General features: G+C 36.2%; 1 protein-coding gene across 2 annotated transcripts in view; it reads left to right on the plus strand.

Annotated features, from left to right (window-relative positions):
* LOC107225505 (chondroadherin-like) overlaps positions 1-23,421 on the plus strand; it is a 75,083-nt gene that overhangs the window by 12,372 nt on the left and 39,290 nt on the right. The window contains exon 1 of one of the 2 annotated variants that reach the window (XM_046741730.1): positions 9,335-9,884. The exons of the other annotated variant lie outside the window; for it this stretch is intronic. The gene's annotated coding sequence lies outside the window, so the exon portion shown is untranslated. Of the gene's footprint in view, positions 1-9,334; positions 9,885-23,421 lie in introns of those variants that run through there. 2 annotated transcript variants of the gene reach the window in all.

Below are 23,421 nucleotides of genomic sequence, written 5' to 3' on the forward strand. Positions count from 1 at the left end.
GTATTTTTCACGTCAAAACCCCAGATTTTTAAAATGCATGTCTAGGAAATTGATTTATTCGAATCAGACTTTTGTCATATCAGACGCATTTTGTAAACTTCTGTATAAATTCATACAACAGATTCTCAATATATAAGACATCTTTTATAAGCTGTCCAGTTGTTGTTAAACTAAGCGCAGCTCTATTTAGTAACCTATAACAATAATAATTCTATAGCAAAGTTCATTCACAAAAGATGACAAAATAGCCGTTATCTTATCATCTGTTTATAGTCACCCCGTTGGCTATTTTATTGAACTAATTGTTTTGAACTTGCCAGTATTTTTCAATTATGAAATTGTATAATTTATGGGTTGAAATGTTATCTTTCATTTTTGTAGACCACCAACGTCTGGCATTGCAGTATGATTGATGTACAAAGTACAGCCCGCAGTTGAAACACTGGGAGATGCTTGCAAATCAGTTTAAGATGAGTTTAGATTTTTTCTATTTTTTTTTTTTTGTTTTTTTTTTAATTCGTAGCAGCCTACATTCGTCAGGTACGAAATATCTTTTTTCTTGGAGTTTCACTTCAAATTGAAATAATTTTTTCAGAAAGTTTTTATTTTATTTTAGATCTTATTTTGTCTGCACCACTCAGCACTTCAAACGTTTTGAATTCACAAGAATTAATGTTTGACAGGTTTTAAAATTCTTGAAAAAATTTCAAATTCTTAACAGACATGATCAAATTAATTATAACGTGAAATAGAATACAGGGAAAATTTTACAGACATACTATAAAAAGTAGAAAGCAAAATTCATCTGGCATTTTGCATAATTTCCACACAATTATCAAGGAGTCAAAAATTGTTAAGAAAGTGTTTTCTTACACTTCTAAAACATTCGTGTGCCAACTTTTGTTAGGCTTTTAGAACCTTCAAATCTTCCTGACTCAATTCCAGAATTCAGAAAAAAAATAAGCGTTCATTTCCACGAATGTAATATTTTTGCAATACCGAAAAAATATGGACAACACTGAGTTCACAATGAGAATCAGGACCGGAAATCGATTGGATCAAAAAAATTTAATATAGACGGTTTTTAGGGCTTTAAAAAAATTCAACCACAAAAGGATCACACTGAGAATAATTTCATTCGTTACAGTAACTAGAAAAATTCATTAAAACAGGTATCGTTAAAAAAAACTTTTTGAATATTGTTGGAATTAGAAAAAACGAGGTACGCGTAACCATTTTGCACTATTGTCGATCATTTTTTCGTAATTGTAACGCAAAATCGGTTCGTTCGGTTTACTCTACTTTTTTAGTTAAACAAGGCTTTAACATCAATTTATTGTTGCACAAGCGTTAAATTTTCGCAACGGTTACAAGAAAATATCGCAACAGTGATCGTAATGAGAAAGAATAGTAACGGATACTAGACTTTTTGGTAACAGCTATAAAACTAATTTTCATTTTCTACCCAGAACTATATTTTTCGATTGTGGTAAAAATTGAAAATAGTTAAGGACTGAGCGGTAACCGAAACTGAAAGTGTCGCAGTGCAAGTATTCATAACCCTTGAATGGTTACATGGAAGAAGCTTTTCCACATCATTTGGAAAGGTTTCAACTAAATGAAAAATGAGATGGAGATGGCACGATGGAATGCTCCTTATACACGTATGTATGAGTTGTTTTTTTATTATTTTTTTTTTTTGTTCTTGCGCATGCGTGCGTGTTCATAGTAGTGAAAAAAATCCAGGACTAATGACGGGGAATATTTCAACTGCTAATCCGGATCCACCGGATCGTTAGCAATTCTAACCAAGTCATCATTCGTTGAAGCTTACCGATCAGCTCAAGACGGAATCTCAAGTCGAGAATCACGCGGCGCAATCGAGGGTTAATTTCTTACATGACCTACTCGAGGAAAAGTGAAGAGGAGAGAGCCGCGGGAAAGTAAGAAAAAGACGATAAATGAAAAGAAAAAAACAGAAACGAGGGGAAGAGAACGCGTGTACGGTATATAGTATAAATAGCGGAGGAGGAAAAAGGGAAAGGCTGTGAAGCACGCGTTGCATTTGCATTATAAATTATTTCTCGCCCATGATGGAAGTTTCGTGGGGCTGTATTTTAGTACGACGATTTAATTAACATTCCGGATGACGGTTGAAGATATTCCACGGGTCTTGATTACGTATTCTTTGTACGTATAACGGGTCTGGTGGTGGTGATGATGGTGGTGGTGGTGGTCGTGAGGGCCACGTTAAGGCCATAGTCGACTGACGATGAGTGGACGCAATTGACCGTCTATTGTGAACCCGGGGGTACATCTACGATTTCATGCCGGGCGAGTGAACTTTTGCCACAAATTTAACTCACGCGAAAAATGACAGTCACGTTATCCAATCCAATGGAGTTATTGCTCGGGTGAACGTGCCGTAGGCGAAACAGGAGAGAGAGAGAGAGAGAGAGAGAGAGAGAGAGGAAGAGGGAGAGGAAAAACTTCTCGGCGTTGGATACACGGAGTTGTTAAAATAATGCTACTCTATTTTTCATCCCTTACAAACATTGGAGGAGGCTGGTTGACAAAAAATCTAGACCCTTTAGTGATTTTGTCAAGTAATAATCGCACATTTAACATTTATCGAATTATTTCAGTTTTAAGGTATGAACATCTCTTCAAAAGTAGAAAAAAATTAAGCGAAAACGATTTTTTATAGTCACGGAAACAGATTTTTTTTTCCTTTGTCAGTGGTAAATTCAATTTTCACCGTTTCTTGATCATCGTCAATATCGGATGAAATAAATGTGTCAACCGTCAATAAATATTTAGAAATAAGCGTCTTGTTAAAATGAGCCATGCGAAAGTGAAATCGAACGAAACTCCCGGATTTTTAGCAACATTGAAGCGATTTGAAACGAAGCATCGGTATCTGTAAGCTTTCGTTCGTAATTTCAGTATCGTCTATTTTTGGAATTCTAAACGGATCTTTGTCGCTAATTTGATAAATACGGAACTTACTACTACCGCATGATAAAAGTATTGAAAAGTATCGATTGTTGGACAACGTTTTTATAAATCGGTATTTTCCTTCTCGTACATATTCGGAACCAATCCACCGATTTATTGAGCATACAAAATTTTAACTATTTTTCTCTGGAAATTTATGAATTGGGAATAAATATTTGATCAATAGTTTTATCGTGAGATACTCGTCCACTGATCTGAGCCACGGAGATTTTTCTACAAATGCACGAAAAGACATATCGAAATCATAAACAAGAGCTTCGATATTGATTTTTCATTTCAAATCGTTTTAAAATGGTGAAAAATCCAGTAAATTCGTTTAATCTTACGCTGCGATGATTCGTTTTATTCAGCAGGCTATTCTCAAAAATTCTACGTTCACAAGTTTCGTTATCACGTTGTGGTAAGGCTGAATTTTTACTTTTTCAATATTAAGCTGATATTGATTTTGATCAACAAATGCACAACATTGAATCGAGTATTGCAGAAAAAAATCATCTCAGTAAATGTGCGAAATAATAAGTTTCTGTACAAAATAAATGATCATCGAGGAAAATGAAGCGATTTTACAATATATCTTATAATTTAAAGCGATTTGTAATGAAAAATCGGTACCTCGTCTCAGCTACGGATCGTATTTGTCGAGATATTAGCCGAAAATTTTGGCAAATACTTCTCCTTCACTCTGAGTACGCCATCGTCGATGCCTCTTGTGAATTCGAAATGACTGGCTGATCGTGAGTGTCGAGCGAGTTCCCGCTTTAAATTCACGGATAACATTTCGTCTGAACAGGCTATCTATCGGCCGATATGAGAGTGACGTGAAGTGGCGTACAGGCCTCTTTCATTTTCCCGTATAACTGCAATTGCTCCTCTATATTCTATACATATATTTTTGTCACGGAAAAGATCCGCAAAATCTAATAAGTTATGGTCACAATTAAGATGAGTATGAAATTATTGTCTCAATTTCGGACCTAAGAAAAATATCGATAGAAATTTGTATTATAAAGTATGATTCAATTTAATAATGACATTTTTCACTTCTAATGCACATGGTTTTTATAGTTTTTACAGCACTACAAGTACAATATCTAGATTCGTATACGGTAGTAGATTTTTGGCAAAATGTCTATTTTAGACATCTGAAGAAAATTAATGCGTGATCCTTTAATACTCTTCCAAGCAGGTACTTGTTGTTAGTGTTTGATTTTTCGTAAATGAAAGATTTATTTTTTCCTAACATCACAATATACAAAATTATTTCACTCGTTAAGTTTGCATTTTAAGCGTAAATATATGGCCAAACTGCAAAATTAATACGAATTTTTTTACAAAGGACTTACGTGGCAGGGGTTAAGTACTAAAAGATAGTTACATTTAATATTACACAACAAATTCGCAATTTCCGATAAAAAAGCGTTAAGATGGCGTCTGTAAGGATTTCACAGTTTATTTTGTCTTGCCAGCCATCAGGCACATTTTGTTTTTTTTTTCTTTATTGTGGTACGCCTGTAGCGCGTTCAAATTTCCAGTGCAACAGACGAAGCCAGCGCTGCGAGCGGTGTTATTGGAACGACAAACTCCCGACCAGAATATGGCCCACTTTTGTAACGTGGAGATATGTCTCCTCCCCTCTTTCTTCCTGGTTACTATTAATTTGAACTCGGTATTTGTTAATTTCTGGAAACTTAAGTGCGCAAAATAGAACTGAAAATGATGGACACGATGATTCGCCTATTTTCACTTTCTTTTACACAAAGCATCATTGAATCTCATAGACCCCCTGACATATAACTTTTGACAACACAACATTTTTTTACAAAAGTACGGATAAATTTCATAGGGCCAAAAACACAAATTGCAGCTGAAATACGAGAAACGGTTTTTATTTGGCCATATTATGGTTATGCAATTAATCGATCAACTATTTTTCCGATTAATCGATTAATCATTTTCCCAACTAACCGGTTAGTTGGAAAAAAAAATCAATTCATTGATCACACACTTTTGGATGAAACGAGTATACGAGTATGTCCTGAGAAGAATGACTATGCACTATTTTCTTCTCCTAGTTAATGTCTGTATTTTGACATCTCATATAAATTTTCTTACTTATACTCAAGTGAAATATAATAAATACAGAAATAACAATACCTAAGCATGCTTTTTTATGAGCTTTAACTGATTTGAAATTTTTTCATGCTTTACTAGAAAGTCAACAGACGTGTTATAATGTAAATCATTCTTCATGTGGAATCAGCCGTCAGAACCTTTGTTGTCCAATATTAAGACAAAGTTCAGGAAAAAAAAAAAAATAGAAGCCCCACACACGAAGTGGATTGCTTTATAGTACTTTAAGTGTCGTTTATAAGGTGCCAAAAAATTATGGATGTCATCAAATAGTATACTGTATAAGGCAAATTCGATCTTGGAATGTGAATCGGAGGTGATCCGAAGACGAATATTGCAAATAAGCTAGATGAGAAGACCGTTGCATTCTTATTGCACACGATTCTTTATATAACAAGAGTATGTTACTTGTATTTTTCACGAAGCACGAAATTGAGGTTAGGGCCGCACGGTGTCAGATTTGATCGCGACAGCGCATGCGCGCTGGCCTTTTCGGTATTCTGCGCATGCGCATTCGCAGACTCACTCTACCGTCACAGAAACGAACTTTTTTTACGGAAAACACGCACGAAAAAACGCGTAAAACATGTTTGTGTTATATAAAGGTTATTTTCTCCTAATTCGACATCAGTTGTACATAAAAAGTTTCGAAGAAATCATTTTCAGCCCACAAAGTCAACCAAGTACCGAAAAAAAAACCCAAATCAATTTCCGTGTTTTTATACTTTGTCTTTATATCCGCACGTATCTTATCATGTAGAATATTTCTTTCTTCCTTTTTGGGTTGATGCTCGGGTCAGAGAGGTCAACGGTCTTAGAAAATGTAAAATTTTGAGATAGCGGTCGAAGTAATTCTCCGACTGCGGGCGGAACCGATGACAAAGCCAAAAGCTACACTTTATGGGTTTGGCCCGGGTTCCCGAGCTGCGTTCTGTTCCTGTTTTAATTTCCGGCATTTCAATTCCAACTTTTTTGCGTTTCAACAACGCGCTGCAAGTAAGCCGACTGTTTTCCAACCGATGCGCGCCGGGAAGGTAGCCAAAGCGCAAGGCGTCGTTCAGGTCTCTCGTCTCATCGCTATAGCGACGGGGTCGAACCATCCTCAGGAATAACCCGGAACCTATTCACTCACAGATCAAATAACGAACGATTTCCAACGTGATTCGAGTGATTTTAAACAGTTTGAATTCACCTAATTTCAAGGAGCTTAAAACGATTACTAAGTGGATTCAAGTGATTTCAAGCGGTTTCAAATGATTAAAAACAGTTTCAACCTAATTTCATGGAGTCTTGAATCATTTTCAAGTGGTTACAAGTGATTTGAAGCAGTTTGAACCGAGCTAAAACAATAAAAAGAAAAAGTGGCTGTCTTAGTGCACAGCCTGTATCGTGTACCGAAACCTGAAATTTAATGGGGATCCTAAAATCCAAACATGTTTTGTAAAATTCTATTTTTAAACAAACAATCATCACTTTTATTTTGGTGTAATTTGAAAGAAGAAACTGAAAAAATGTATATATATCAATCACATGCATACAGAACTCTGATGATATTTGTTTGTACCAAAATCACACGATTCTAAAATACACAACAAATTTCAGAAGATGTCAATTTTTCTTTTTTAAGATAATAGCACCGAGTGCAATTTCAACTTGACTCAAATCCAAAAGCCGAGACACCATTTCTACTTGCGCATTAAATTACTCGCTGTTATTGCGCCATCGATCACAATCGCTATCACAATCTCCAGTCATTTTATTAGTGCCAAAGATGGTAAAATCGGATGACACAGCATCCCTGATATGCATCGTTATCGCACACTGATACAATTCGAATAGCACAAGCTAAGGTATGAAAAATGAGAAAGGGTTTTATAATCAAAGCCTTCAAAGGTATTAAACTCTGCTATTTTTGGTCTAATTCTAATTCATGCCAGTATTCCCGAGAAGTGTCGTTTATAAATTTTAATATGACCAAGTTTATGCCAAAGATTCATGAATCCAATTCAAAATTCAATTTGATGCAGCCAAAGAAGCTTCTTCCTCACAAGAATACAATATTCAATATTTTTCAAGCTTCATTGCTTTAACAAAAATCTCTTATTTTATGTAAATTTTTCCAGTGATTTTACGAAAGCAATTAGTCAGAAAGTACGCTTTAGTCACTTACACTTGAATAAATAACTTACAGCTTTTGAATCAATTTATTTCGCTGTAAAACAAGCTTTGAGGTTATATTTCGCAAATTATGCGATTATTGATTCACATAATAATTTAGCGGCCCTGGCTGAATGTATTCCGTATCATCTAAATAATCACATTACAAAAAATTTCAAATTTAATAGAAGTTTTACGAAAAAACGAAATAATCGCATCACACTGTATTCCGTATTCACTGTATTGTCACAAATATTTTCTGAAACCAACGGATATTTCTTACTCTCCTCTGAATAATTAAAGAAATAATATACCATAGATGTCCGACAATAAAAATTTTTAATCGCCTTTGTTCGTCATTCGTCTGGACCGATAAACAACCGTTAAGATTTACGTAATAGGTGGCGGTAGTTGATGATGAATTCGCCGGGCAGCACCATCTAGAGATCTATTTCATCAAACTGATTAATTGACGTTGCAAAACTTTTATTGCCACCATCTTTTTTCATCAAAGTCTATTGTTAACTTTTAATATCACAAGTGAGGGCGGCATGTCCTCTCGCCGGTGCTTACTTTGCATTTTCAATTAAAACAAATCACTGGTAATGTTTTCAAGAGAAACTATTGTACAACAACAACTCAACGCCACATTTTGAGGTTAGAAAAATGTTGCATGTGTTGGGTTGAGCACGAAAAAATCATCAAATAGTAATTATCTCTGGACGCTTTGAGGCCCAGAAGAATGTTGAATCCATTGAAATTAATAAACATCTTGTGCACGGAAATGATATTTTGACAACTCGAACTAAAGGTCATTGAATGGTTCGTAAGTAAAAATAAATATTATTTTCTTAATAATATTTTCCGCCCTAAAAAATAATTACTTCGACAGTGTAACTAAAACATTCCCATATTGATGTGGAGCACCAACTCAACGCCACGTTTTGAGGTTAGAAACTTCAAACGTACATATTGCATTCAGCGCGAAAAATCGTCATTCCTCTAGCCCTCGTTGCTTTGGACATTTTGAGTTCCAGAAGACTGATAAATCCATGAAAATGGGAAAACATCTTGTGTAATAGTCATTCAAGTCTTCACAAGTGAAAATGAATAACCTTTGTTTATTAAATTTTCCATTCTAAAACCGACTACTCTGAGAGAATTACTCGAATATTGTGAAATCGATCACGTGACCCCGTGCAGAAGACACCTTAACTGACCGTATTACACCTATATAACAGCAAATGTATATATGATGTATCTATTTTGAACTAAGTTGTCCGTACGTACACTTGGGGACAATGAATCTGAGACGGCTAATTTTTTACACTAGACAGTTACGTTGGCAACACAGAGAAACCTACAGCGCCACAGTCGGCCGAGTGCGAAACAAACCCATGATCGTCGAATCTAACCTTAGAATACGTGTCAATCCAAGAAGTCATTATTCCCGCGGTATTCTTAGGTTAGATTCGACGGTCATGGGTTATGTTACGTTTATTGAGATTGAGTCAGTTTCGCGCTCGGCCGACTGTGGCGCTGCAGGTCTCTCTGTATTCCCAACATAACTGTCTAGTGTAAAAAATTAGCCGTCTCAGATTCCTTGTTCCCAAGTGTACTGTATATCCTTACAATTTACATTGCATACATTTCACAATAAAGCTGCATGGTTCTCCCAAAGTCTTTACATGGTGCCACGGTGTACAGTTAGCTTGAAGCTTCCAAACTATTAATGATAAGAGCAGCTCCTTCTACGGTTTAGGGAAATCGAGACAGATAAACGACTGGTACTATCAGAGCAAACGTATTTCAAGGGTAAGAAACCTTCGCAAATGAAATTCGTTACTCGACAAGGAGCAGAAGCGACTTGGCCGGTTGTTCGGCAACCGCGAGTCGTTTGTACCTGCTGCTAGTTGGGGTTGGGCCGCGGTGAATGGGGTTGGTGCGTCGGGGTGGAATTCGCCGCTCTCCCGCTCTTCCCGCTTAGCCGAGCTCGCCTGCGCAGACCTCGGAAAACCTTCCATGCCCACCGTCAAGTTTCGAGCCAGCCAAGATCGGCCTCAGTTCATTCTCAAGTCCTGCGTGAGTATCAACGCCGGACGAAACGGTCGCGACGCCCTTCCGCAGGGTTCCGGAAAAGAAAATACTGCGCTTTAAATCGAACGGAACAATTCGATACCAGTCACCAGTGGTAACTGAACCTGTTCCAAGTGCTTCTCTCGTACGATACGCGAGCCGAAATCCTGCCGAATTTAGTCTCTATGCTGGCAGCTCGGCCTAGGTAGCGATGTCAAAAGCGGGGAATCTCTCATGGACAATGGAGTGAAGTGGTTTACAGATGTGCTTCCCCACGACTTGGAGCTTCGATATTCCGCATCTCCGATTCCCGGCAACAATGTCGTCGAGCACCTGCTCCGGATGATATCCTTCCTAGATCGAATACCCCAGAAACTGTACAATCGACCACTCCTCAAGGTGCTTCTGGCAGTGAGAAGAAGCGTCGTTCCTTGCTAGGACATGACGAAAAAGTGCCTGCCCTTCAATTTTCCCAGCAATATCTGATCGCCGTATCAATCAAAGTGAGTACCCTGATCATCCCAGTTACGTTTTAAAGTTATTAACCCTGCCGATGCTCATAGCGGAGTGATTTCCCTAAGAGCAGCATGCGCCAGTTCGTCTAGAATTGGTCCAAATCTTTATTGAGAAGCATTGTCGAGCTGGAAGGATCTAACGAATTAATCATAGAGTCCGTTTCTTTGTCTTATGAAAGCAGGAGAGAAGAGAGTGAGAAAGAGAGGAAAAACCACTGACGTTTCGTCGTGTTTCCAATTTCCATTTCCGTCTTTGTATCGCAGCTCTCGGATGATGGACGTGCATATTGTGAAGCCTTGAATACCGCGGAAAGTGGATACGCGAGAGAGATTCTTTAATCAAAAGATTCTAGGGAACAATTGGTATCGAAGATAATTGCAATTGCCTGCAAGGTCGATTGCAGTGAATATAATCTCACACCCCGCACTTAACGACGTTGAACTAATTAGAACTTGTACCACGTCCACACTTCTGAATGCACTTGAGATTAGCGAATCAGGGCAATATTTTGCAGCTGGGTATGTTTTTACCGATGATCGGCAAGCGCGGCATAGGCTGATTTTGTTTAGTATATTCCCGACCCAATCTGATAGCCCAGCATTTGTTAAATACGAAAATTAGATCACACCGAAAGTAGTTTCTGGTTGTGATTACTGTACACAGAACTTGATTGTTTTCATTTTTTAGACACAAAATGAAACCGAGTTTTGTTAATCTGACCAGAATATCTGCAGTACGTTTTACTATTTTTTTCATTAGGATAACTTTCAGTATATTTTCACGTAATTATTGAGATAACTTGATATTGGTGCAACGATAAATTGATTTCAAGGCCTTGTGAAAGTAACAAAATATTTTAAACTGTACAAACAAGTGATGCAATGTTTTAAAAACCAGAAAAATGTTGTATATAGTTGCTTGTAGCACATTTTCTTTAAATTTCAACAATATTTAAAGGTGTATAGGTATATTTGAATCGACGGCTGACAAATTGAGTGAATCTTTGGAATTTACCACTGCGTAACCGATAATTCAACTCAATCGGTGTATATTCTATTCAAAAGTGTGTAAATAGAAACTTAGATATTTTTTCTAATAGAATCGATTCATGGATAGCATTGTTATTAATAATAACTTCGACGATTTCGCTCGGTAAGACAGTTTGCGTTGCCCATGATATCTCAAAAATGACCTCACCGATTTACTTATTTACAAATTTAAAGACAGTACTTTGTACTGTTTATTCTCTTTACGATAATCCGTAGTCTTTTTTTTTTCTCCAACAAAACAGCGACTGTTTGAAAATGAAGTTCTATATTTTTCGTCTAAAATTTACAATTTTCTGACTGTGAAGTAAATCGGTTTAGCCATTTCCGAGATAGCAGCGCAAAACATGTCACGGAGTGAAATTGTTGACGTTATTGTTAATATCAATGCTATCTAATAATTCATTGTAATGAAAAAATACGTAGAACAAGCTTGATGAAACATACTTTTGAAAAAAACAAACCTTAATTAATTAAAATAATTGGTTGTCGAGGTACGATTTCCTAAAACACATCCACATTTTCAATCATCCATGCGTATAACCTACACTGAGAGAAATTTTTAGTTCCGGTTACCGCTCAGTCCTTAACTATTTTAATTTTTTACCACAGTCGAAAAATATAGTTCCGGGTAAAAAATCAAAATTAGTTTTGCAGCTGTTACCGGAAAGTCTAGTATCCGTTACTATTCTTTCTCGTTACGATCACCGTTGCTATATTTTCTTGTGACCGTTTCGAAAATTTAATGCTTGTGCAGCATTAAATTAATGTTAAAGCCTTATTTAACCAAAAAGGTAGAGTAAACCTCAGAAACTGATTTTGCGTCGCAATTACCAAAAAAGGATCGACAATAGCGCAAAATGGTTACGCGTACCTCGTTTTTCGTAATTCCAACAATATTCAAACAGTTATTTTAACGATACCTGTTTCACTGAATTTTTCCAGTTACTGTAACGAATGAAATTTTTCTCAGTGTACGATACCTATATTACTAGAATTTCACGCAACGCCAACGAATAGACTTTTTTCTCACGATCAGTGCAGGACTGATCTAGCATATTCCATTTTTATCTCCATCGCAATATCGTATTGAGAAAAAAATATCTGACCCTACGAAGCAATTACTTCCGTCTAAGATTATCCAAACTTCATGCCCGAGTTCAATCAAGGCGTCGGTTTTTACATTCGTGTATGTAATGCATAATGCATCAAACGCACAAATAGAAATATAATTAGCATCTCGTGAGCGTCGAGCTTATTGAAATGAGAAAGCGCATACCTCCGACACCCGAAGCGCCGGAGTCGATTAGAAATTCAGTTGTGTTGTACAGACGCGTGGAATTTAATAATCTATCGTCTCGCAGTCAATATTAATACCAAAGAGTTGTTCATCGGCCGATATTCGTGGAATTACGTCGCCAGGCTCGAACGAGATCGTGATAACTAATAAGCATTCGGTATTCACACGGGGCTTCGACCAGCCTTTCGTCCCCCGGGTTCCTTCTCTTTTTTTCAACCGAAAAGAAAAGGGGGCGGTAAATTTATGGCCGGTGCAATGGGAAAATCCTTGCTGATCAATGCGCACCCCAACCCCTGTTTAAATATCACGTATAAGTCGTACATCTTGGGGTCCCATATACCCAACCATAAAAATGAAAGAAAATCAATCCCTTTGGTATTTATACGTAAAAAACCACATCTTCGATCATATATTTTGGGCTGATTCAAAAACTTTCGGTCACGCTTTGTAGGGTGCAAATATCGACACAGCTACAATTTGAATACGTTGTAGTGTATACTCAAAACCTTAGCACTTCCTATTGTCGGAAGAAAAGTATTGACTAACGAGTTTCGGTATGAGAAAAAAAAAAAACTCCATATCCTTCCGTGTATGAACTCTATTTCAATGCAGATTCCTCAGAAACTGTCGAAGACAGGGTTTTGTTGATAATTTCAATACCGAATATGTAAAAAAAAGTTTTTCACTTTTTTGGGTAAATAGTAGGTGGTTTGGATGATTTCCGGAAGTTTTTAAAGTGGGACGAAAGCGAGACCGTAATTGAATCGGTATAAATAATCCGGGGATATTGAATATATTAAAAAAATTCGAGATCTGCGGAATTTTATACCGATTTATCGTCAATTATATGTGTATATTATGAGACTGAAATATCAAACCACAACTTATTTCTTGAAAGTCCTCGAGAATCTACATTACGGTGGATTTCGTGTTCGGAAGAAAAAGATTTTTTACACGAGAACGCATCGGGTCATATTTTTTCGGTCACAGGAAGTGCTAAAAATTCAAATATGAAGGTTCAATTCGAAAACGTGATAAAACTGATCAATGTCGTTCTCTTTAACGCTGAAGCCTGAAGGCATAAAAAATGAAAGAATTTTATATCTTATTTTACACTGTAACACATCCAAATTGCAGTCGGTTAAAAATTTTTACTCCGAAAAGCTGGTCGACAGTCGTTGGATCGGCACATTCACTCAACAAACGAACATTAAGAAAAGCTACAAATCTAGCGTCAACCGACAGGCGGTATTGAAATGATTATAGGATCATATGTAACATTCTTTGAAGATGAGAGGAGTTCGGATAAACGAGTTTCTCGCCATCTGTGAAGACCACCATGGGATGCGGCAAAGAGCACCGCTTTAAATACTCCCATGTAGTTCTTTGGTCTACGAATGAAGGCCATTGGCGTGTAAATTTATGGTTGATATTGCACTTGAAATTTGGTTAATCTTGCGAAGTGTTAAAATTTTCAGATCTCTGATTAACCGGCTCCGTTTTAGAGGTAATATTCAACGGGTGGTTTGACTGCACAGTTCGAAAAATAGCCAGTTAAGCAGATGCACCCTTCGTCTTGTCACTCGGTGCCCTTCTCCATCATTTTGATTAACGTCAAGGGGGAAATTCTCCCGCCACCCTCGGCGAGACTTCTTCTTATTCCTTCCAGACAATTCTTCTCTCGCAGAAACGGTAACTGGCCACCTTTACGATATTGCTTTTTTTACTTGGAACTATCCGCACGTGCTTCTACATAGAACGAATCAAATTTATTCCCATCAAGAATCGCCCGCCTCGCGTTTTACCGTATCGAGCAAAGTTATTGTCCATTTTTTACCCGGAATAACGATCCTCGATAGAATCGTTCCGAATATTGTACAAAAAATTGATGATCACAACGATGTTCCTGATTTTTTTGATTAGTTATATGATATTAATTAAGGTACCTGCATCCAACTTTTGACTGTAGCAGTTTTGATAGGATTATTGTGAAATATCCACGAATTTGACTAAACTCCAATATTTGCTCAGTTCTTGTAAATAAGGGGGCTCTTTTTCTACGAGTAAACGAAGACAAGATAAGAATCAAGATTTCAAATTCAATATTTATCCTGAAAAATGGCAACTGAGAGCGTAATTTTATTACGAATAGACGTATATTGACGACTTTTCCTCGTGTGTAGAGTTCAGCTTTCAATCGCTATTGGGCTTCAAACTTATCACATAAACACTAGGAATAAGACAGTTTCACAGACGGCAGGATTTTCAAACTCACTCAAATCTGGTCTACCATTTTACGGGAATAGAATAAAAAGCGTTTTGTTACAAGACTTGCTCTTAGGCGTGCTGGAATGCACCTCGTTAGCTTGTGAATTCAAGGGCTCTTGGTACAATTAACCCACAAATCCTCAAAGTAGTTTGACAAAAACATGTTGAAACTCTGAATTCGAAACGACTCCTGCAACTTCATTCACGTGAGTTTTCACGCACCTTTCAAGCGTCTCGCGAACTTTATCGTACGCAGCTAAAAAGGCATCGACGTTAAAACTAGAGAACAGATGTGTCTGCACGTTTTTTTGGTAAAATTTCTCTTTCAAATCATCTTTACGATCGTTCGTTATGACACGAACATGTCACGTCGGTTAAATTGAAAGATTCACGTGGCATGCGAAGCCTGTTAGACTTGAACAGAAAGTCCTAAACTTTGAACGGATTTTCAATTTGGCAAAAACTAATATTTAGACATTGTTTCAGCAAAAACCAAAAAAAAAAATCGTACTGCCCTGGCCCGAAATAGTTGAGGGTAAACACCGTTTACCGACTCTTTCAAAATGTACACTGCTCGCTCACACATGGTGCTGAAATACGACGATAAACTACGAGACAGCAACTGCTACGAGTTTTTATTGTCTCGAAATGGAGTAACCCAGCGTAGAACATAATTTATAAGGTATAAAATTCAAGTTTTAGCTTCGGAGTGAACGTGTCTGTAGAATATTCTCTTCACTGTTTATTTTCTATTCGTATGTTACAGTTTTTTCGACTCACTACACTTTGCGTAATAGCGTTATAACTTATATTTATAAACTGACAATGCGTGCAAAAAAACTTCAGTTTAAGAATAAACAGGTCTGCGCAGTTTTACGGTTCTACAAAATTTGTAAGTTGAAATCATCACGTAGTTAAGTACATGTAACAATCTCTTCGTCGGCACTTTGATTGATCTGGTTTTTGATATTCGGTTTATTCGAATTATTATCATTGCTAATCCTTCTACTTTCTCTAATGATACGGCTATTTTATTCAATATTTCCAATTCGTTTGAAAATTTTACCGCCGCAAATCTTTTGCGATATTACCTCAAATATTGCTGTTTCTACTGTAATGACGTTACCTCTAAATTCTAACTATTCTACTATTCTATTCTACTATTTCTGAACTTTCGAATAAACTTTAGAAAGTGTTTAGTAGTTTGCAAAATTTGAATACGTTTTCTCTTGAATAATGGTTTAATGAATTTCGTTGATACCTGAACTTGTAAAATATGAATTTTCCCTGTTGAAAAATGTTCCGAGATTAGTGTTCCTTATTTTATAAAAATAATGGTGACTGGTTGAAGTTGAAATTCGATATTTTGTAAAAAATTTGCTTTGTAAATTTGCAGTAAAACGGTAAAACCGTTTTTGAAATACCATCAGCACCGTAAAACATGTCACGGAGTGAAACGGTTGACGTTATTGTCAATAAGAATGCTTTCTATCGATTGATGTTAACGAAAAAATATGCAAATGAGATTCGACCTACATACTTTCGAGTAAAAAACACAACAATCGAATTTAAAAATTGGTTCTGGAGACATAGTTTTCCGAAATCCAGCCACTTTTTTGCCCATTCATACTCTGACACTGCAGTTTTTAACGTTGTAAACTATGACCCGATTAAATTCTACAGTTATTGAAAAAATTTCGTACCCACCGTGATACCGAATAATTACCACCTTTTACAATCATCGGCAGTGAAATGAATCGGCATTGGAACTCCACGGTCCGCAGAAGTCACGGAAAATCCATTTCGCTCGTATGTTTTTGTAATCGGTTCGTTTGAACCGCGGCCCTCGTTAAATACATCCGTCATTTCTTACCTTCTTTTTATCTTTCACGAAGATCGGAAATAAGACGACATATATATTTCATGTCGCGTTATCACGCCCGAAAGCAAATAGCTCGGGCCGTTGGGGCTATTTATAAATAAAATCTGGATGACGGCACGCTTGAAATATACATATATATATATATATATATATATATATATATATATAAACACACATGCATATTCGAGTCTGTCAGAGACATTCGGATGGTTGGAGAGACGCAGAAGAAGGAAAGTTCGTACCTCCGTAGACATTTCGTTCGGGGCGTCGTCGTTCCTATTTTCAGAGATAGGGATCTCGGCTCGCGGTCTTCGTCATTTCCATTCCGTGGCTAACTGCTTCATCTGTACGCTGAATTGTTCGCCTTGCGTCGTGGTTGCAGCTGTTTCCTCTTATTGCATCCCGCGGCGTTGACAAAATCTCGAGATCCAGCCGCAGCGTCAGTCCCGCTATACATGCCGGATCTTTGGTTGATTTTTTATTTTTTTTTATTTATTTTTTTTTTTTTTTTTTTCTTGTCGCTTCTCCCCCCGTCACCACCAGAAGAGAGGATATCCTATTCAATTAATTCAATCTTCCTCTCCGTGAATTTTTCCCTCTTAATACTGGCACAGAGAAAGAGAGAGAGAGAGAGAGAGAGAGAGGGAGACAACAATTTGTATCCCTGGTGGAAATTTGTCTACGTTTTTCCGGAATCTAAGTATGGTTTTGGGGAAGAATAACTAGAATCGGTTAAAATTAACCAGGAATAACGGTGGGAAAAGCTTTGAAGCTTGCGTGCTATGAAAATTGGGTAAAAAAGTAGAGTAGAAAGACGAGAAAAAAATGTAATCGCTTTGATTCGGTGGAATTGAAACAAAATTTTGTCTGACATGAAAAGATCTGTCGCTGTAACGACAAAGTAACAAATTATACACAATTGAGGAGGATTTCGAAGATGTTAATGTAAGTAAATAATCTGATAAAATTGATGAATTGTTTTCTAGCTTCCTGCGAAATTTACCGAAGGAAAAACTTGATCAATTTTATTCAATGAATAAGAATAGAATGAAGAATTAATGAAAATTCATTCGTACCACGTGAATTTAATGAGATTAATATATACTCTGCTATTTTTGGGGTAAGACTCGGGGATAAAATTTTCCAATACACGTTCAGGCTCGTGATTTTGGTCCAGAAAAAACTAGACAATACTTTCCAGTGCCACAGAAGATAATAGTTGAATTTTCTACTGCACGTAATAACGGCATAGGAAAATGAAAACTTCGAGGAATTAGAAGGGCGGTGTATAAATTTCATCATACATGTATATACGAGATGCGACTCATCACTCCTGATTATTACAGGTCAATGGCTTTCGGATAGTAGCAACGATGAAAGAGGGTAAAATTACTGGCCATAAATCCGTTTATCGTGCAATTTCACGCCGTCCAATTATAATCAACATATCTTTTTGAGTACTTTTTTAACCGCTTGGAATAAGCTGGGAGTCTTTCACCGTCGGCACAGCAAGAGATAACAGTGTTTCACATGAAACAGTTGATTTAATGGGTACCTCGTTGAGATTCGGTGATATACGGGTGTTTCAAGAAGACTGGCGAACGAAATCGATCATTTTCATTCGTTACACTAGGAGATGGTTGCGAGTTCACGATTTTTCAAATTATTTTACTCGAAAGCGAAATGAGTGCCTCAAAAATGCAAAACTAAAACGCACGGGAAAACTTTGAGTAGCCAATTAAACATTGCCACTTGTTAATTATAAGCGATATCGGTGCAATTTTGTAATATTAAATACACACATGACAAAAAAAAAAAAAAAAATCATTCAATGGAATTGTAGAAAATAATCTTCGCAATAAAATGAACCATCGGTGAGTAAAATCGAACAATTTTAACTAGATTTTTCATGATTTTAAAGTGTTTTGAAATGAAAAATTAATCATTGAGCGGTAAATGTTTACAATTTCGTTATTTTTATTTTAGTAATTTCATTTTCACTCGATAAATAGCTATGAACTCAGTGAAAAGTATCTATTTTCATCCACCAACTTTTATGTTTAGAAAAATGGTTTTTGTATTTTTTGCTATCCTGTAGTGGGGTTTATACAATAATTTTCATGATTCATGTCTCGTGTGTGAACCTGAAAGAAAAAAATTACAAGGCATAAAAATCAGAGTAAAGATCAGATGAAATTTCGACAATCATTCAATATAAAAAATTATTCGGTCAAATGCGTAAAAACAACCGATAACGATAGTTAGAAAAATGAAGAGGCAACTTATTGTACATTTTTTATTGTACATGAACCGACTAAATATTCAGTAACAATAAGTAGTTTTCCTTTAATTTGAAGAAACTTCTTATTTCAGATAAGAGGAACTAAATTTTGTCAATTAAACGTATATTTATGAGGCAAAAAATTTCGTAAACTTCCTACTAGGTTCGTATACAACTAAAATTTTTTTGCTTCAATCACTTCATTCTTCTGGGTGTACAAATATTTTCTCCGAAAGGTGTGTTTTTCCCGCAACTTCGGTTTAAATACCAACGACTACAAATGCGATTATTGGTCGATGCTGGTTCGTTTTACAAAAATTTTAATCACTCTGCCGATGAATGGCGGCTGGCCAAACAAAGAGAGCTTTTACAATTAGGAAAGAATTGGATCATTCGCCGGTAAAAAACAAACCCGCTCTCAAAATCACCACCATTTCAACAACCCGTCTAGTCTATGGAAGTTCACCCCATTTATGGTGCTAATGGGCGTCGTAAAAATCCTGACGTACAAATGACGTTTGTAATTAACGCCTATTCTTACACTATATGTACTACTCTGTTCGTTAACAGCTGGTTGCTTTCGTTCTCATAACTTACAGAGACAATACCAGGATCATTAAATTACTTGTAAAAGCAAAGAAGTAAGCACAAAGCGACTAGCAGACAATTTAACGGATTAATTCGGTATCATGAAATTCGCAGTTTTGCTTTATTTTACAGACTATATTTTTTTATTATCGGTTGGCAATTGGTCCTTGAAATTTTTCAACGTAACAACTAATAATACGTACAGTAATGGCATTTTGTAGGTATGCATGCAGCCTACGGAGAAAGATTGGTGAAGCAGAACATAAATTAGAAACTAGTTGGCACAATGTGCGAGGGTGTGAGTAAACAGAAGAAGAGAACTGTGAAAAAAAGGTTTACCCAACAATGGTGATAGTATACCTTCTTGAAGTTTCTTATTTGTACAGAGACAAAACTACCGATCTTGGATTCGTCTCTCGCAGAAACAAACGAAAGCTGTTGACGGTAATTATTGCCACGGAAGACGGTGAAATTTTAATTTTTGTCAATGTGTTTTACAAGTCTGGAAGTCACTTTGCGCATGGTAAATTGATACACCGAGAGAAGTTTTTAGTTCCGGTTACCGCTCGGTCCTTGACTATTTTTATTTTTTACCACAATCGAAAAATATAGTTCTAGGTACAAAATGAAAATCAGTTTTGTAACTGTTACCAAAAAGTCTAATATCCGTTACTATTCCTTCTCATTATTATCACTGTTATTATATTTTCTTGTAACTGTTGCGAAAATTTAATGCTTGTGCAATAATAAATTGATGTTAAGGCCTTATTTAACTAAAAAAGTACAGTAAACCAAACAAACCGATTTTGCGTTGCAATTACCGAAAAAGGATCGACAATAGCGTAAAGTGGTTACGTGTACCTCGTTTTCCGTAAATCTATCAATATTCAAACGGTTTTGTTAACGATACTTGTTTCACTCAATTTTTCTAGTTACTATAAGAAATGAAATTTTTCTCAGTATAGTAAATTGGCATAATTATTATTCTTTTGTCCGTTCACGAGGGTGTTTCGTTCAGGAGCTTCGCGTTTTTCGCTTCAATCTAATATAAACAAACCTTTTATTAATGAAAAAAAATTTCTGATTGTCAGCCACAGATATCTCCGAAATTGTTTTTTAAACGTCTACTTTCGGAATCCTATGTTTTCCCATTCAAATAATTCGAGGGTGGTGTAATTTTTTAAAATAATTACTACCCGTACGTATTTGCTCACACAGACTTGATCCTAAAATTATATTGCAGACAATTGAATCTCCGAAAAAATTATCCATTGCGGAAAGTCCGTAGCTCGAACGGTTTAAAAGTGACAAGCTTTGAAAATTGATTTTGAGTATGTTTTTATTAGCTTATCTGTGGAAGTTACCACAAAAAATAGACCATTAAATTTCTAGGAATTCATTTATCTAAAAAAAGGTCTACATCAGTCTCGAAAATCAACCTTACGTGAAAATTGATCTGTAAACATTATTTTTGGTGGCTTAACCACTGACTTTGCAATAAAAATTCAAATGAAGCTCTTACGGTGAATTTAATTTTCTGCAAAATACCTTCAGGATCAAAATCCATGCGGGGTTTAATGTGGACGACTGGTAACAATTGAAATAACAAAACCGACGTCTTTCCCACGTTAATTAAATTCTAAAAAAACTTGAAAGAAATTATTTCACCAAAACTCCCCAGGTGCCGTCTCTCTTAAAAAATGACTTTAGATTTGAGTTCCTGGGGGTCGAAAACGTCCCCAAACGCAAAAACGCAGCCATGTCCCGAATATTTTAAATTCGTACGTATTTTCCCCGGACTATTAATCCAACGCCCTACTAAAACCAACCGCCTGCATCGGAATCCTGCAGTCTCTGCAGCCGTCGGAGCAAATCGAGCCAAAGTTGTCGGGGCTAACGGATTGACCGGTAGATGGCAGCCAAGTCGTTGCGCATTACTCGTCAATTACTAATTGAAGTGGATTCTGGTTATGTATACATACCAGAAATATATGCACATATGTATGTACAACCTCCGCATATTCTCTGCGGTAGGATTCCTAGCAGGAGACAAGAGTCGCTCACAAATACACGTATTTAGGGCATCTAATGGCAATCACATTGCATGGCACATTTTCCCTGCCTGAAACATCCGGCTTTAAATTGTCTCACCCTTTTCTCCATTTAAATTCATCTGATTGTTTTACCTAATGGCGAATGACCATCAACCCCGATTCTTAGTTTCATCCCTAATCGTTCTATATGGAAATAAATATAAGAAATCAAATCTCTTTTTTTTTATTTTTTTTTTTAGAAAAGTGGCAACGTAGCAACAAGATACCCGAAACACTTGGACGTTTTAAAATAATGTTTGTCAGAATTTCCAGATCTTCGGTACGAAGACTGATTTTTATTTTTTTTTTTTTTTGTAATTTTGATGCATTTGGATTTTTGTCCATAATCACTTTCTCGTATCAACTCGTAGTTTTCTCTTGTTCATATTTTGTCCGATGAAAAATATGAAATCTCTACTATATTTGGCGCGAATTTCACATAAGGTGGATAATTTAAATTTCAACAAACATGAACTTCTGCGATCTGAGTGTTTCTTTTTGATAGAATTTGTATTTTTAGTAGAAAGTTTCAGTGATAAATTTGTAATAATAAATAGATTAAAGATATTTCTCGAACTCGAATAATGGTTCGAACAAGAACGAGGAAGGTGGTCCTCCTTGCCACGAAAACTCAAAACTGTCTTAATTCTTTACCTGAAGACTTTCCTTTTCTTATGTATATGTATTAAGCTGTATATAACGAATCATATAGGCACACAGCGGTTGGAAGTTGCGGTATGTGCGGGGTTTCTATTTTTCTTCTGCCTGTGTTTTTTCTTGAACCAGTAAAAAGTTCGTCTATACATCAGAGTAAGCTAAATAAATTAGGGTTGAAGGGTTACGAATATAAATGACGTGCAGGACAAAGACAATGGAATTAGTCGTTAGAAGGGCACACCTGACAAAAACTAGATTCAAATGGATGCAAAAAAATTCTGTCCATTCATCACCCCATGGGATGCTTGGCCAAACTTCTCACGGGAAATCTGATAAAAAAGACTGTGTACAGTATTTGTATGAGAACATATTATATTCATAGCTTTAATATATTAAGCGCATGCTTGGTTAAAAATTGGAAGTCGGTAATAATCAAGACTTACGTGAAAAAAATACTTATGATGATAAACTATGAAATATTTGTGAAAAGCTTTCGAAATACTGCAACACCTAATAATGGTGTAACGAGTAAATATAATGTGTTTTGAACAACTTCCATTAAATTACCTTTCCTTTAACTATCAAAATTGAATACACCATTATTAATTTTTTACACTAATCATGTGGTCTTTTTTTTTTTTTTTTTTAAATGGACGTTTTGATAACGAAACTCGTCTCGGGTTGCGTTGACATAGATCAACTTGATGAAAATTTTTCTCTTGGGACTGAATTAACTTTTTCGACTTCACTTTCCGTGGTTAAGTTTCTTTCACCAAGTACAATAACGTCTGTTTTTATTCAAAGGATTCAATATACATTTGTGGAAATACGAGTCGTCTTTTACTCTGCTGAAAAGTTTAGTTTGCTTGACGCAGGCACTTTTTTCGCGCGGCTCTATAAGAGTAAACTCTACCAAACTTGTGTCATGCTGCGATTTCAACGAAACTTTGTTACAGGTTAGTATCCAGATATCATGAAATAAAAGAAAAATTATTGCTGCGGTGTTTTGATATGGAAAAACTTGTAGTCACTCAACTCGATATAATTCAATTTATTTCAACTTTATTTCCATCTCTTTAAACACAATGAAAGTATATCGGTAATTTTTTTAATACAATTTGCGAGGATCTGGATAGCGAGAAAAACACGAGAGCTTATGATAATTTTGAATATCCTAATTACGAAACCTTGTCTAAAATTATTGATATATTTCATCTTGAGTTATTTGAATTTGCTCAGACTCATTTCCGTGCGATGTTCGAAACGTTGCTTCATTCGCGTTCACCATCGTTGTAATTAAAATATAAAAATATTTGCCGGAAATTTTTCTCTATCCAATTTTCGATCCATCCATTTCGGGCGATTCCCTCCTAAAGCTTGAAGAACCTTAGAATACCGCTGGTTATTTA

Source organism: Neodiprion lecontei, chromosome 5 (assembly GCF_021901455.1).
Source record: "Neodiprion lecontei isolate iyNeoLeco1 chromosome 5, iyNeoLeco1.1, whole genome shotgun sequence".
NCBI classification, from domain to species: Eukaryota; Metazoa; Arthropoda; class Insecta; order Hymenoptera; family Diprionidae; genus Neodiprion; species Neodiprion lecontei.